Genomic DNA, 16,055 nt, shown 5'->3' with positions numbered 1-16,055 from the left:
ATCTTCTGATGGAGAATCACTGGGCCAGAAAAGATTACATTTACACGAAAGCTTCCTGTCATAGTGCAGTTCAAGTTTGTTAAAATCATGACCCGGTGTGTAGGATGGGGTCACAATAGGGGATCAAAGATTTACATACAAATATATTGAATAATTCTTTAAAAATCTTCTCAAGAACCATTGGGCCATAGAAGTTTACATTTACCTGAAAGCTTCCTGACATAGTGCAGATTCAAGTTTGTAAAAATCATGGCCCCCAGCGGTAGGTTTGGGCCACTGGCGTATTTAGAGGGGGCGTGGGGGGCGCACCCCCCCCCCTAAATTTCCAAAGTTTAGGTTACCAATCAGTGCGTACTATAAAGAGGGAAAATCAAATCATATCTATAATAATTGATTCTAGAAGGTGAGTGTCAAAATACATAAAGCTTCATAAATCCGTACCTTACATAAGTAGGAGAAATAAGTATTATACCTTACTTTAATATTGTACACACATAAATGAATAACTGTATAGAGATTCCGAGTTGATTATATTTTTTTCAATAGAAATACTACATGTAGTATGCGTTTCTTGAGAATTGTTTATATATACGGTTATACCTTGGTTTAATTTTTTGCAGCACCTCCCTCCCTCCCTCCTCAAAATCATGCATTATTTTTTTATTGGCTATCAGAATTTTTTTTTTTTAAATCTACTTCTTATTTCAAAAACGAGAAACATCTGTTGAGGCAAGAGGCGTAACATGTGATGAAAAGGTGCACGGGCTGATCCAGGAAGGGGGGGGGTCCAGGGAATCTGGACCCACCCACCCCCCTCCTTTGTGGACCATAAAAATTAAGTTATTCAATTTTAACGAGACTTTACGTTGAAATGATATCAAAGGTGGATACTTGCATGTAATATATAGTATCATTCAAATTTATCAACACCAGTATATCATTTAATTCCACGATGAATACGACGAAACACTGATATATATTTACGATATTTTCGTCAGATACAAGTATCACTTAAAATTCTTAAAAAGTACATGTATATGTAAACATGAAAGCTTTGTTTAAGAAGCAGACAATTTAAAAGTGAAAAAGAAGTGCCAGGAAATGCTCAGAACGCAAGATTGTGCACCATTTACCACAGAGTTTCTGGGGTCCTAGGCTACCCCCAGACCCCTGGCCTACTGGGAGTAACCTTTAAATCAGTTTTTCTTTTTTTAGATTTAAAATCAGATCTGAGTATAGGGATAAAAATGACCAGAACGTGAGAAACAAGAAGTAAAAACGAAAACAGTTGCGTGTATAAACTGTCTCAAGATCTTCCTAAAATGTTAAATTGTATGTACACAAGCAAAAAAGGTGTAAATGGGTGGGTGGGGTTGGAGATTGTGAAAAGTAGCTAAAAGATCGATCAAGTGCTAGACCCCCCCCCCCTTTCACAAATTCCTGGACCCGCCTATGAGTTGTGTGTAGGGGGGATTCAATTCCAAGAAATACAAATAGATGGACTTAAATCACAGCTCAATGACGAAAGAAATTTACTTATGATAAATTTTGCCTCATTTGAGTAGTAATGATAAAGGTGCGTTTCTGTTTGTAAGAGGGGGTGTAACTTCACCTACGAAGGCTAATTATATGGTTAAATTTTACTCTTAAAAATCACTAAAATCCCTGCCTCTGGAAAAAAAATGCACGCCCCCTCCCCTAATCCTGGATCCGCCCCTGGGGGCCACTATAGGGATCAAAGTTTTACATGCGAATATACATGTATAGGAAAATCTTCGAATATGGCCCAATGTGACTCAGGTGAGCGATGTGGCCAATGCTCCTCTTGTTCAGTTTTGTGTATACCAAACTTGTTCCTGTGGGAGGAGATAATTAATAACTATACTGACAGGTAATTCCGTCTGGTGGTTCATCGGAGCCGCTTGCCGGTGTCAAGCCCGGGTAAAGTGAGGGGAATTGTGCGCGGGGTCAGCAACCCACCTGTAAAAATACTACTGCTACAGAAACCAGCACTGCAAAAACAGCAACGCGGGCCCTATGTTCCAAACGGGACGAAGAAATACGGACAGGTACATCTCAGGTAGCAGTCATCCTTCTCCACACTCCTACATATTGAAACATGTAAAGCATTTTCTAATCTCAGTTGAGATAAGCAATACAGCATTAATAGAGATACAGATTTGGATTAATAGTAAATTAACTTATTTAAAGCGAACAGCAGTGTCAACTAAATGCACGCTAGAACCGACTGAAGCTGCAAGTAAGTTTCCAGACAAGAATTATGAAAGACTGCTCCCAGATTCGGTGAAGGCATCAGTCCAAATATTTAGACAAGCCGAATCTCAGCCGAGATTAAGAATTTTCCAGCACGGGGGGTGGGGGTGGGGGTGGGAGGGGGTTCTCATTATTTTGTTATTTCATTGTTATGTTTGCTGTCGTTATACATGTACATGTAAATGTCGTGATGGAAAATAATTTCATTCTTTAGATCAATAAAGAAGGAAGATATACATTCTGTATATGATTAATTTGCGTTTATCTGTACAAATACAGCGTAGGACTTTTCGAGTAGTGCAAATATGCGGGCAAGTGTTTATATTTACGTTATTGGTATATTCTGTAATCATTATTTTAAATATCAATGAAAACCGTGTAAATGATAAGAGATATATTTTAGGGACGACACTATACAAAAATGACGGTTTACTGGCCATTCCATCAGCTTATCTAGTACCTATCAAATATTCATTATTAATACCTTAATTTTCCAAAATATTACATCAAATACGTCAGCATTCGTTCCCTTTTACCGACAAATGTTTCTATCCCAGAAAGCGTCCATTATGTAACCGGGATGTCGTGAGTTCGAGCCCCGCTCGTGCTATGACCGCGTCACACATAAGAGGTAAACATAAGTATTTATTGCTCCTTCGCCAAACGCTCGACATTTAGAAATGCTAAGATAACGAACAGTGATCAATCTCATAACTCCCACAAGGAATACAAAAGAAAGGGTTGGGCAAACACGGACCCCTGGACATATCAGAGGTGGGATTAGGTGCCTAGGAGGAGTAAGCATCCCATGTCGACAGGTCACACCCGTTGTGAGCACTATGTCTTGATCAGGTAAACGGAGTAATCCGTAGTCAAAATTAGTTTACCAAGAACAATCTAACAATTGGTATGACACACGTCAAACAGCATTTGACCCACAGGGGCTAAGCCCGTTTTGGGCCCGAACTCTGTGATACCATATATATAGAAAGTGGTCTAACTCTGATCCTCATAAAAAAACAACTACCCACTCGCTTCAAATGCTTCAGACACAAGCATTCTAAGAGTACTTCATAGGAATACATAATCCCCGACCGGAGGCAAAAATAATTGGACCGCAACAATATTCGAAGTTCATTATGAGACCAGGCCTGGAGGTTATAAAACTTTTATCGTTCTCATACTCAAACTCAGGCATTTTTGTTTTGGGTATAACTCTGAGCAAGCTTTGAAACATACTCGAAAAATCTTGAGCATGTACTCCATTTGAGTGTGAGAATGATTTTATAAAAGTTTTATAACCTTCGCTTTTGAGTATGTGTACGATTTAGAGAACATAGTTTGAGTCTGAGTATGAGAATGTGCTCAAAAAAGTTTTATAACCTCCAGGCCAGGGTTATGGTACATGTAAAAGGGAATATTGGGAAACCAGGATAGGAATGGTTGGAAATCAACTAATATTCAGGTACAAAGACTAGACCAGGAAAATCGATCTGTAACTTGTTATATAATTTTTATGTATTGTAATGTACTTCACCATTGGTTTGTTTGATATATCACGTGTCAAAGTATAGAAATGCGGATTGACTGGTGGGTCTTTCTAATTATAAACATTAAAAAAAAAAAACTCGGATTGACCTGTACTTTTCAATAACAGATTAGGGAAATTTTGCTACGTGCAACAATGAATGTGATTCGCTGACGTATGTCATTCCAACCAATCAAATTCTCTTTCCGGTCTCTCTAATTATAAACATAAAAAAAACTCGGATTGACCTGTACTTTCTAACAAAAGATTAGGGAATTGAATTTATTAATAAATTGCTATAATTTCCTGAAATGGGAAGATGCTCTATTCATTACATGTTTCATAAAATTACTCTATATAGCAGTATAAAGAACCCACACTGAAATTAAAACAGCTTACTATATTTTTTTAATCTCAATATGTTAAAAAAAAAAATAATTGCAATTTATGTTCCCTTATTTTGTCAAAGCATTCTTTGAAAAATAATATAACAAATATAGCCCTTTAAATCGGTCGATCCATAGATATATCGACTTCAAAGAAGTGCTCGGTCGATATGCTTTTCTGTGAAGTCAATATATCTATGGATCGACCGATTGAAAGGGCTGTATTTGTATAATGGCAAAAGCAATCATTATGATGTACTGAATATCAAATGAATATATGTAAGCACAACAACAATAAATCCTGGAAAACTGACAATTCGTGCTATTTTTCCAAGTCCAAGGGTCACAACTTAGTGAAAAATCAACGGACCGAGACGAATTTCGATCTTGCTCTGGAACTTGTGATGGCAAAGCGATGTACCAAATATAAAATGAATATGTGCAAGCACATAAAAAAGGTTCGGAAAATTGGTTTACAGGACTGACTGACAAACAGATGGGCTGACGGAGCGCAAGCCTAAAGTTCCTTTTGACTTCGTCGGTAGGGGACTAATAAGAAACTAAGTACGATATGCGCAATTTGCCGGTCTCCTTGCATATATTAATGTTATTTTTAAGACTACTTGCAAGCCAAATTTCAAGTCAAAGGTTTTTCAAATAACAGAGATACTGTATACGCCATCGTTCTCTCGATTTCACTTGTTTATTTTTAGTCGGACAGTTGCTGGTCCAGTTCAACGGGTGGTTTCTCGCCTATGACAGTAGCGAAATTCGGACCAGTGAGGAAGATTTTGGATCAATCAATTAAAATTTCACATCAAATATACGCTACTTACTTTCTCATTTGATAAAGTTGTCTAAGAAAATGTGTATGTTCTCACTTTTTTAATGACGTCAGACATGCGTAAACAGAAAAATATGCCGACGTCAATATCAGAAAGTCGCATCATGAGTCATGACGGATTTATAAAGGTACATAAATATGGTTAAAGTGACAAAATTTTAACAGTTTGAACAAAAATATTGTGGATATCGGGGAAACTCATACATATACAACAGTGAAAATACCAGCATACGAGTTATTGCCCTCAATTAACAACATTATTGGTTTTATATTTTTCTTGAACTTAGTGAATAAAATTCCTACAAATGATATATTTCTATGGTGCACAGGGTTTGCCAAATTAAAAGATTTTGCAAGAATCGGACCTATCAATATAGAGCTGCTTTAAATCTTAACGCCATTTCAACATCAGCCTATCCAGCAAGTTTGGGTTTTGATTGGCCAATAGGCCAAAAGATGTTACACTTGCCCATACATCTGAAACGGCTAAATTTTTGTCTTCAAACGTAGCATCTACCATTTCCAACCAGATTGTTACAGTCGCTGCTTTTTTTTTATATTCAGAAAATGATATATCTGCTTTGGGTTTTAGTAATTTCTATGGTGGTACCGCCGAAGTGGTCTAGAGGTAGAACGTTCGCCCGCATGCAGAAGGTCGGGGTTCGAATCCCGGCCGCGACAGACCTGAGTCGTTAAAACAAGTAGTGACTGTTCCATAACCAAACGCTCGGCATCAGGTGTGAATGTCACGGGTCCTCGGAGATTACCTCGACAAGAGATGTCCCGTGTCACAATAGGAGGTGCGCGCTAAAGAACCCTCACAGCTCAATAGCCGTAAGCACCGAACATAGGCCTAAATTTGAAGCCCTTCACCGGTAGTGGTGACGTCTCCATTTGAGTGAAAAATTCTCGAGAGGGACGTTAAACAAGATACAATCAATCGCATTTATCTACAGGAGAGTTTCGGCCGAGTGGTTAGAGCATCGCGCTCAAAATCACACGGCCTCTCACCTCTGTCGGCTCGGGTTCGAATCCCGCTCGCGCCGGTAAGTGAAAAAGTTTCCCAGTTTACTTTCGGAATGTCGGTGGTCTCTTCCCAGGTATTGTATCTGGGTTCTCTCTTCCACCAATAAAAACTGGGCGCCACCATATAACTGAAAAATTATTGAGTGTGGCGGAAAACATCAATCAATCAATCCTGTGCACAGTCGAAGTCCTTGATGGTGAATTGCATCGAGGGCTTTGATATAGGATGTTCTTGCCGCTCAAAATACCATACAGCCGTAGTCTAGTTTTGACCGGATTAGAGAGCGATACAGATGTAGAAGAGTATTTTTACCTGCTCCCCATTTTGTGTTTGCAACGACTTTAATTATATCAAGAGCTTTTGTACATTTCTCTTTGAGCATTGTTATATAAGGAATAAAGAAAAGTTTATTATCAGAAATGACACCTAAGAACTTATTATAAGCTCTTTTACAACTTTAATTGGAGTATCATCTAAATGCAATTGTGGGTCATTGCAGTGTTTCCGTTTTGAACAAAAATGCATGCATGGGATTTTAGTTCTGGAAAATTGATCACCATTTACATCAGCCCAAGTTTGGATTTTGTTTAGACATAACTGTAGTTTTCGCTAAATGGAATTCATGTTTCTTTTTATTTATAAGAGAGAACAAAGTCATCGACATATAGACTTCCATGAAAGTCATTTTTAAGAACATCAGCCAGAGTGTTTATTTTTATACTAAATAATGCAACCGATAAAATACTTCTTTGTGTCACGCCCATTTCTTGTTCGAAATTGTCTGAAAATGTAGATCCTAAGCGAACATTGAAATGTCTATCACTTCAAAAATGAAGTTTGGTAAGTGCCCTTTAATCCCTATATTATGAAGATCTTTTAAGATACCGTATTTCCATATGGTATCGTATGCTTTTTCTAAATCACAAAAAATATAGAGACGACATTGTGTTTGTTAACAAAGGCATCTCGAATATAGGTTTCAAGTCTTACTAACTGGTTGATTGCGCTTCGATTTTTCTTGAAGCCACATTGTATATCAGTTACAATGTTATTAGTTTCAACCGTACCAAGCCATCATTGGTCATCCGTTCCATGGTTTTACATACAGAGCTTGTTTAAAGCTATTGGTCGCTATATATTATGATCCGAGTGATCCTCTTCATGTTTTGGAATAAGAATAATTGTAGCCTGCGACCAGGAAGATGGAAAATTATCACTTTCCGAGATCATGTTAAAGATTTCCAGAAAACATTCTTTGGTAGATTTAGGAAGATGTTTTATGATTTGATAATGGATCTGATCCGGACCTACAGCTATATCATGAGACTTTTCTAGAAATTCTAACAACTCATTACAAGTAAATGTTTTCAGATGTAGAATTCAAAGTTTTCTGTTCTTCTTTAGTTTTGTTCGAGATCAAATTTGGGCTCATGTTGTCTTTTGATGAGTTTTTAGAAATAATATTCACTATACTGCATGTTAGATATATCTTTCCTATCTGTGATTATTTGATGTCCTATATTCAGATGTTGATATGTTTTACCGGAACCTTTTCCTTTCTTTTTCGTATTCCAAACTTTATTTATAGGAGTATGCGAATTTAGATTTGATACAAATGTTTTCCAGGATTTTCGTTTATTTATATCTATGATTCTACGTGTTCGATATATGCGAAAATTATTCAGATTTAAGGAAGTGGGTGATCCATTGAATAGTCTCTCTGCTTTTTTGCGAGCTTTAGTTGCTTCATCGCATTCTTTTGTAAACCATGGGTTTTTTTTATTTTAGTAGAAATTGTCGAGGTTTAGGTATGTTTTACTTGCTGTTTTTAATAAAGTTTTGGTAAATTTTTGAATGGGGTCTGGGTGGTTTTCAAACTTTTCAGTTGTGATATCTTGCATAGAGCTTTGAAACATGGCCAATCAGTTTTGTTGAGTTTCCAAGTATTAACAGGATTGTTTTCTGGAGGATTATTTGCTTTAACAATAATAGGTAAATCATCGTTTCCGCACAAACTATCATGTACAGATCAGTCTTATCCAAAAGTAAAGAAAGATCCACTACACTAATATCGATTGAAGAATATGAACCATTGCCTGATTGAAGATAAGAGTGTGAGCCGTCGTTTTAAATACAGAGATTGTGGTGAGAAATTGCATCTTTCAGGTTTTTTTTACCTTGACATTTTATCACTACTCCATAGCGGGTTATAGGCATTGAAATCTCCCATAAGTATTCCGGAAATCAGCTGGAAGTTTTTGTATCATATCTATAAGTTCCCGAGACTGAAGTTGATAGGTTGAAGGAATATATACAGAACAAAAGGATAATTGTTTTAACAAGGGAGAGGCGTTTTGCTATTCTTAAAGACTTGTTTTCAAATCGATTTGGCTATGAATGTAGTTGATATGGACTGCTATTGAAGAACCGCCAGAGGTTCTGTCTGTCTGAGCGTAATGGTTATGCATAGGATGGGTTTTTTAAATACATGTATTTATCTTATCTGTGTCTTTCAGATGTGTTTCTTGTAAACATATGATGGCTACCGGGTTATGGTAATGATAATTAATTGACATTTACTCTAAAACCTTGACAATTCCATTGAAATAAATGTTCGATGATTCATGATTTTTTTTATATCTCACCGGGTATATTCTCCCTTTATTCCGTTTGGAGAAAGACGCCGGTCTCGTGACGAGGAGTGTGGTGGAGTAAACTTCATTTCCTCCAAATTGTTAGTGTACAGCGACCGGATCTTTCACTCACCCGATCGCTATGTTGTTTTGATTTATTTTCCCCTGGAGATGCGCCACGTCTCCCAGACGATTTGGGGTATCTGTAGCCGCAGGCATTGCAGACATCACAGCTGCAGAAGTCGCAGCCACAACCTCAGCTGCAGACCCTGAAGAAGCAGGTGTTGATTTTGCTTTACTGTTGTCCTTAGATGACAAAGAACCTGTTGTTGTTGCTACATACGTATGTGGGAATATACCAATCTCACAGACTTGTGTTATCTGTCATTAATGTAATGACATACCATTCGTAATATAATGACATAAAATCAGTAATGTTATGATAAAATCAGTAATGCAATGACACAAAATCAGTAATGTTATGATAAAATCAGTAATGCAATGACACAAAATCAGTAATGTTATGACACAAACTCAGTAATGTAATGACACAAAATCAATAATGTACTGACACAAAATCAATAATGTAATAGATGCGAATTTCGACAAATAATATATCTTCAGCGATGTTCAAGCCGAAATTTTGGAAATCCGAATAACAGCTAAAAGGAAAACAGTGCCAAAGACTGGAGTCAAATTCGTCTGAGGATCGGAGCTATGCATGAGGGAGATAATCCGTAATTTTGAAATGAAGTTTAGATCTTATCACAGCAATTAAATATACATTCGTATTTTCAAGCTAGTAACGAAGTACTCAGCTACTGGGCTGTAGAGACCCTCGGGGACTAACAGTCCACCAGCAGAGATCTCGACCCAAGGGTTATAATGTAAAACTTATACGGTACCAATTTTGATGCACCATAATTCCTATAAAGAATACAAAATTATGAGTAGGGCACATACAAATCCCTGGTATGTTTGTTTGCTGTTTTCCGGCACACTCAACAATTTTTCAGTTATCTGGTAGCGCCCAGTTTTTGTTGGTGGAAGAGAGAGCCCAGATAAAATGTACCTGGCAAGAGACCAACGACCTTCCGAAAGTAAACTGGGAAACTTTCTCACTTACCGGCGCGAGTGGGATTCGAACCTGCGACGACCAGAGGTGAGAGGCCTTGTGATTTTGAGCGCGATGCTCTAGCCACTCGGCCTCCAGATCCTTGGACACCCCAGACATGGGATAAGGTGGCTAGGAGGAGGAATCATCCCCTGTAGATTGGTTACACCCGCCGTGAGCCCTTTTACTTGATCAGGTAAACGGAGTAATACGTAGTCTAAATCGGTGTGTAAAACAGTCTTACAATTTGTATGAAACACGTCAAATAATATTAAAACCAATGACAGGTGGTATTGGTAGACCATAGAATTTGCAAATTGTTGGCTTTGAACGAGACTGTTGAAATCCCTGTAACGTCAATAGCCTGTCTCGATTTAAAAACCGATTTCTGTCTGTTTATTCTCTACAATTCAGAATTACCGCAGTGGATACACATGCTTCATTTACAATGCATAATCGTGTCCCTCTACAATAATCTCAACACATGACTGACAAGATTTCTTTCTGGTCATCATTCATGATCTTCTTTACTGTTAGCTCTTGTTCCGGATCTACATATGTTTCTTTATGATAAACCTGTTACTGTTATCTATTCATAAACCGTTAAGGACACCACGTTCAGAACAGTCATTGCTGCTCATGAAACCTCGTGTACTGTGTGGTACTCCTTGTTCTGATCATGCTACAGCCTCACTCTAGGATGATCTACCGGATACTCTCCGATTCCAGAAACCACTAGAAACATTAAGCAAGACTTTAAAACAAACCGTACAGAGTGTAACTTTTTTTCGTGCGACTAATATCTGGACTCGCTTTCATTTATCCATATTCAGGTGTATGTCTTGATTGTGTATATCATCAATATTTTATACAGTTTATAATTAACAAGCATTATAAGAATATTGCATGGCGATACATAGTCTCCCATCGGTCGCATAAATGTTTGGACCGCAACAATATTCAGAGTTCATTATGTAGGTTATAGTTAAGGGGAACATTGGGGAGCCAGGATAGGAATGGCTGGAAATCAACCACTATTCAGATACAAAGATTAGACCAGGAGAAAAGGCAAATCTATGATTAGGTTAAGGTCTTTCACAAAGTAAACAAGAGGCCCACATGCCTAGAAAAAAATAATTCCTTTTCTGAATATCTAAGCTAAATTCTAATGTTCAGCAACAATATATATAAATCAAGACGTGTTCTTAAAACTTCACTGTCCTTAAAAGAGCATACACTGATAAAAAAGCTTTACATAATGCAAGGTGAAGATAACGAACAGTGATCAATCTCATAACTCCTACAAGCAATACAAATTAGATAGTTGGGCAAACACGGACCCCTGGACACAACAGAGGTGGGATCAGGTGCCTAGGAGGAGTAAGCATCCCCTGTTGACCGGTCACACCCGCCGTGAGCCCCATATCCTGATCAGGTAAACGGAGTTATCCGCAGTCAAAATCAGTGTGCCAAGAACGGCTTAACAATCGGTATGAAACACGTCAGACAGCATTTGACCCAATGCGAGGTTGTATTGACGAACTAGATCGTTATAACGACCATAGAATTTGCGAAATGCTGACTTCAATCGAGACTATTGAAACCCTGGTACCATCAACTTGTTTGTCAGTAGCTTGCCTCGATTCAAAAACTGACCATACACAGAACAAGCTCTTGCGTATCCAATCAGTTGAGAGATATAAACAAGATATGCAGATGATAATGGAATATTGCTACATAAATATGGGAAGTTGACGATCATCCCGTTTGTCATACAGTTGAGTTGTCAGTTGGCCATCAATGTCTACTTTCAATAAAATATCTAAGTATGAAGCAGAAGTGGACGGCTCTATAGTGCCTTTTATTTCGAGCTCACAGGGATATATCGAATCGACATATAAATGAACGTTTTTATTGTTAATGGACAAACCGTCGTCGATATATCTAAATGTCGAATTGAAGGCCAAAGCAAGAGATTTTTCCTTCTCACGTAGAAGTTTTTGAATAAATTCTGCTTCATATGAATATAGAAACAGGTCAGCTAACAAAGGAGAACAATTCGTGCCCATGGTAATTCCAACGGATTGTTGGAAAACCTAATCACCAGAGACCACGAAGATTGTCAATGACGAACTCTAGCATATTTTTTATTTCAACTTCAGAGTACTTGTGCATAGAATCGAAACGGTGTTTAACAAAGTAATTTTTTGGATAACTGATCGCTAGATATGAATTTCCGTTTTCCATTTTCGTTGAAGAAGCAACTGTCTATGATGTCAATAAGTCTAGTCTTTAATTTATCGTGAGGAATGGTCGTGTAAAGTGTTGAAAGTCGTAGGCTTTGATGTTATTAATATGGGAAAAGTTTTGCAATTTCAAGTTTACTAAAAGTTCTTTAGAATTTTTTAGAATCCACATTTGATTAACACCTCTTCTGGCATATGTAGTCGCACAGTATGTTGGACGTTTCTCCTTCACAGCTGTTAATATTTTCGTGAGGAGCAAAGATAGGGACTTGGTAGAACACTTACTGGATCCAGCAATGTATCTTTGTTTGTAAATGCATGGTTTTAAAGAATTTAATCTTTTGAATGGGCAGTAGGAGTATAAGTACGATTACCAAAAGTTGTAATAATGACCATTTCAAACAAAGACAATGTTGTTACAAGCTTTGTCAGCTGGAACCAATACATATTCCTAATGTAACCTATCTAATTCTTTTATCACTTCTGGTTTACTAAACACAGAAGGATAGATGTACTTTTGTTTTAATATATCTAATGCGGGATTTCAATATTCCCCGTATGCTTTTAACCCATTCTGACAATGTATCAAGTTTTTTTTCCCATATTTAGCCCATTGTCTGGCATAATCTTCGACAGAATTCATAAAAGAGATAAAGTTCCGTCGCCAATTAAAAGACTGAGGTTCTCTGTATTTAAGACCTTTTAGAATAAGTGACTTGAGGTCCTCATTTTCAACTATATCAACATCACCTGTAATGACATGTCCAGCTGGACTATAGTTGAAAGAAGACGAAGAACAAGAACACGTTGGTGGATTACGTATAAGATGGTCTATATCTAGGCACTGCAAAGTTTGCTTGATTAAAAAGTTTGGATGCAATAGTAGAAGTATAGCTGTAGGAAATACAGGGTGTAGACTTAAACTTGACATAAGTTGGAATACACGACTGAACCCTTTTATGACGAAGAATGTTACTTATGTTGACGGCATCTATTCCTTTGTAATTTGAGCTTAACGTAGTTCCACACTCCTGTGACGTCATAGGATTTTGCAAAGTCAATGATTTAATGACTGGAACATAAATTTTGTTGGAGTCTTTTTCAATAGTTATTTTAAAAAAATTTGTTAGCCATGAAATATTTCAAAAATCTTAGTTATGTTTGAATAGTCAATGGTATGTTTCAAAATATTGAATCCAAGGACAATAACTCTGTTTTCATTAAATTATTTATTAAGTCCATTATGTGATAGATTTCCTTTATTTTTCACAAACATTTTACCAAGGGGATAAGGAATCATTATCTGTGTCTTTTCATGAAATTACATAAAATTTTAATTCGTGGGTGATTTTGAATAGCTCAGCTGTATGGTGCCAGACTTCGTTTTTTATGGGGGTATACATACTCTAGAAGCTATAAATTTGAAATTATTAAGGAAAGATATGCATTTTTTTCCATAAATAACTGTAACAGATGTACATCTACTAATACAAAGAGAAAAAATGATATGTAAACCATGCTATAAGGAAATTGTGTCCACATTTGTTCGTTTTTTAACATTTTGGAGAATAACGCTAATTCAATAATTTTGCACTTCTTATTCTATAACTTGATGGACATATTGAAAATGACATGTGTTTTAGTTATTGACATGTTTCCTGATAAATAAATGCAATTAAAAAATTTCATGTTGTTTTTATATTAAAATAACGACAAAACACTGTTTCCAATGAATTTCATAAAAATCTACATAGGGGTACGTGACTTCAGTAGTGTCTGTAATGAAAATTGATAAGGAAATCCTCACCTAATTTACCTTTTTTCATTAATCTGAATATTAATTCATTCATTCCAAACAAAAAAATGCTATCTAAACCCCAAAAATCCAGGACTAAGGACCCACCTTAAGGAACTGGCGTCATGATTTGGAAGGAATATCATCCACGACCCGTGCTGGTTTAAAGAGTATGTGATCCGCAACATCCATAATCATAGAGTTCAGTCTATATTCAGGTGTTGAAAAATTCAAGTATAGACTAGCTGTAGCTTCTTCATATAACGTATGTAAAACTCTCAATGGGAAAGAGTAAAGTTTTGTACGAATATGATGCGGACCTAATTGCCTGTTGACGTAAGGTAAAAGTGAATCAAATGTGACATCATTTATACTTGGTCTTTTATATGAACGATGTCCATGACCGTTTCCGTCTTTGAGTATTGAGAGAGTGCCATCACATTCACGTTATTTCCTTGTGGACTAGTCAAATTTCCTACATCATATACATTATCATTGCATCCATATGGAAATACAGTGCCTAGAGTCCTGATCCAGTGATCTTCTCGTTGTCTACCAAAAGGGGTACTTAATGTTGGATTGTTTGTGTGATGGTAAATTTTGTCCAAAATCCTTACCCTCATGGACAAGATGGAGTGGTCCAGTGCATTAAAATGCTTGTAAAGAAGTTGGTTACCACCATTATTTATTTGAAATCTGTGTCCCGATATGCTTTCCTTAAGTGAACCCTTACTTTCTCTCACATAAATTAAGCCACGCAGGTTACATTCAATAACGTAGACAGCGTTAGAAGATTTACAAGTCAAATTATCAAAAGTTTTGGTACAGAAACCACGTCCAGTGAGATTACTATTAAATGAATTTCTAGTGATCAGTATATACAGTTTTTGCAGAACATTTTGAAATCGAGCACATGGAATCTGAAAAGGGATCATCCAAAATATATTTTTAAGGAACAGTCTTTAATTTGAGTATAAGAATTTTGGTTTCCGTACCAAAGCTGACAATTTGACCATTGTTCTTAAGACAAGTCTTTGATATCTTGAAGGATAATCCGAGGGACACCAACCGATCCGTATGAGCCTGTGTCTCTTATAGACTCCAATCTCATAACTCCAGTAGACAATACAAGATAGAGAGTTGGGCAACACGGACCCCTGGACACAACAGAGGTGGGATCAGGTGCCTAGGAGGAATACGCATCACCTACCGACCGGTCACACCCACCGTGAGCCCTATATCTTTATCAGGTAAACGGAGTTATCCGTGGTCACAATCAGTGTGCCAAGAACGGGCTAACAATCGGTATGAAACACATCATACATTATTTCGCCCAATGATAGGTTGTATTGACAAACTAGATCGTTATAATGACCATTGAATTTGCGAAATACTGACTTCAATCGAGACTGTTGAAACCCCTGTATCATCAACTTGTTTGTCAGTAGCTTGCCTCGATTTAAATTTATTCAACAATTTAAAAGATATGATTAATTTGGACCCATCCTAGAGTTAAAACCATTTTTATACATGTACATCCTTTTCTGCTATTCCTAAGTATGCATTTAGATGTTATACAGCATCAGCAAACTTACAGATAAATACTATATACTAAGTTTTGCCCCACCCTGGGGTCAGAACCTCTACTCCAGGGATCATCAAATTTACAATTTTTTTTAAAGGAATACCTGCTCTTTCTAAATATCCACTTAGTTTCAATTTAGCATCAATAACACCAAAGAAGATTTTATTTAAGTGTTTTACACATAAACACTATATAGGAAGTTTGGCACGACACTGGGTTCAGAACCCCTACTCTGGGGATTATGAAATTTAAAATTTTGGTAGAAATCTTCCTGCTCTACATCACTATGCATTTAGTTGTTCTTAAACATGCGATTCTTGAGAAGAAGATTTTTGAAAATTGGACAATTTTGGGCAGTTTTTTGCCCCACCCCTAAGGCCTCAGGGGTGCAGGAATCCTAAAATATACAATTTATGTCCCTCTTGCTCCAAAGATGATTCATATTAAATTTGAAAAGAATTAGAATGGTAGTTATCAAGAAGAATTTCTATTGTTCACACATTTAATAACTGACCTTTTTGGCCCCATCCTAATACCAAAACCCCTACCCCTGGGATCATCAAATTTACAAATTTGGTAAAGGACTACAAGCTCTTTCTAAATATTTATTTAGTTTCAATCTA

This window comes from Ostrea edulis, chromosome 9 (genome assembly GCF_947568905.1).
Source record: "Ostrea edulis chromosome 9, xbOstEdul1.1, whole genome shotgun sequence".
NCBI lineage: Eukaryota > Metazoa > Mollusca > Bivalvia > Ostreida > Ostreidae > Ostrea > Ostrea edulis.
The sequence above is the reverse complement of the archived record's forward strand: the minus strand, read 5'-3'. Positions refer to the sequence as shown.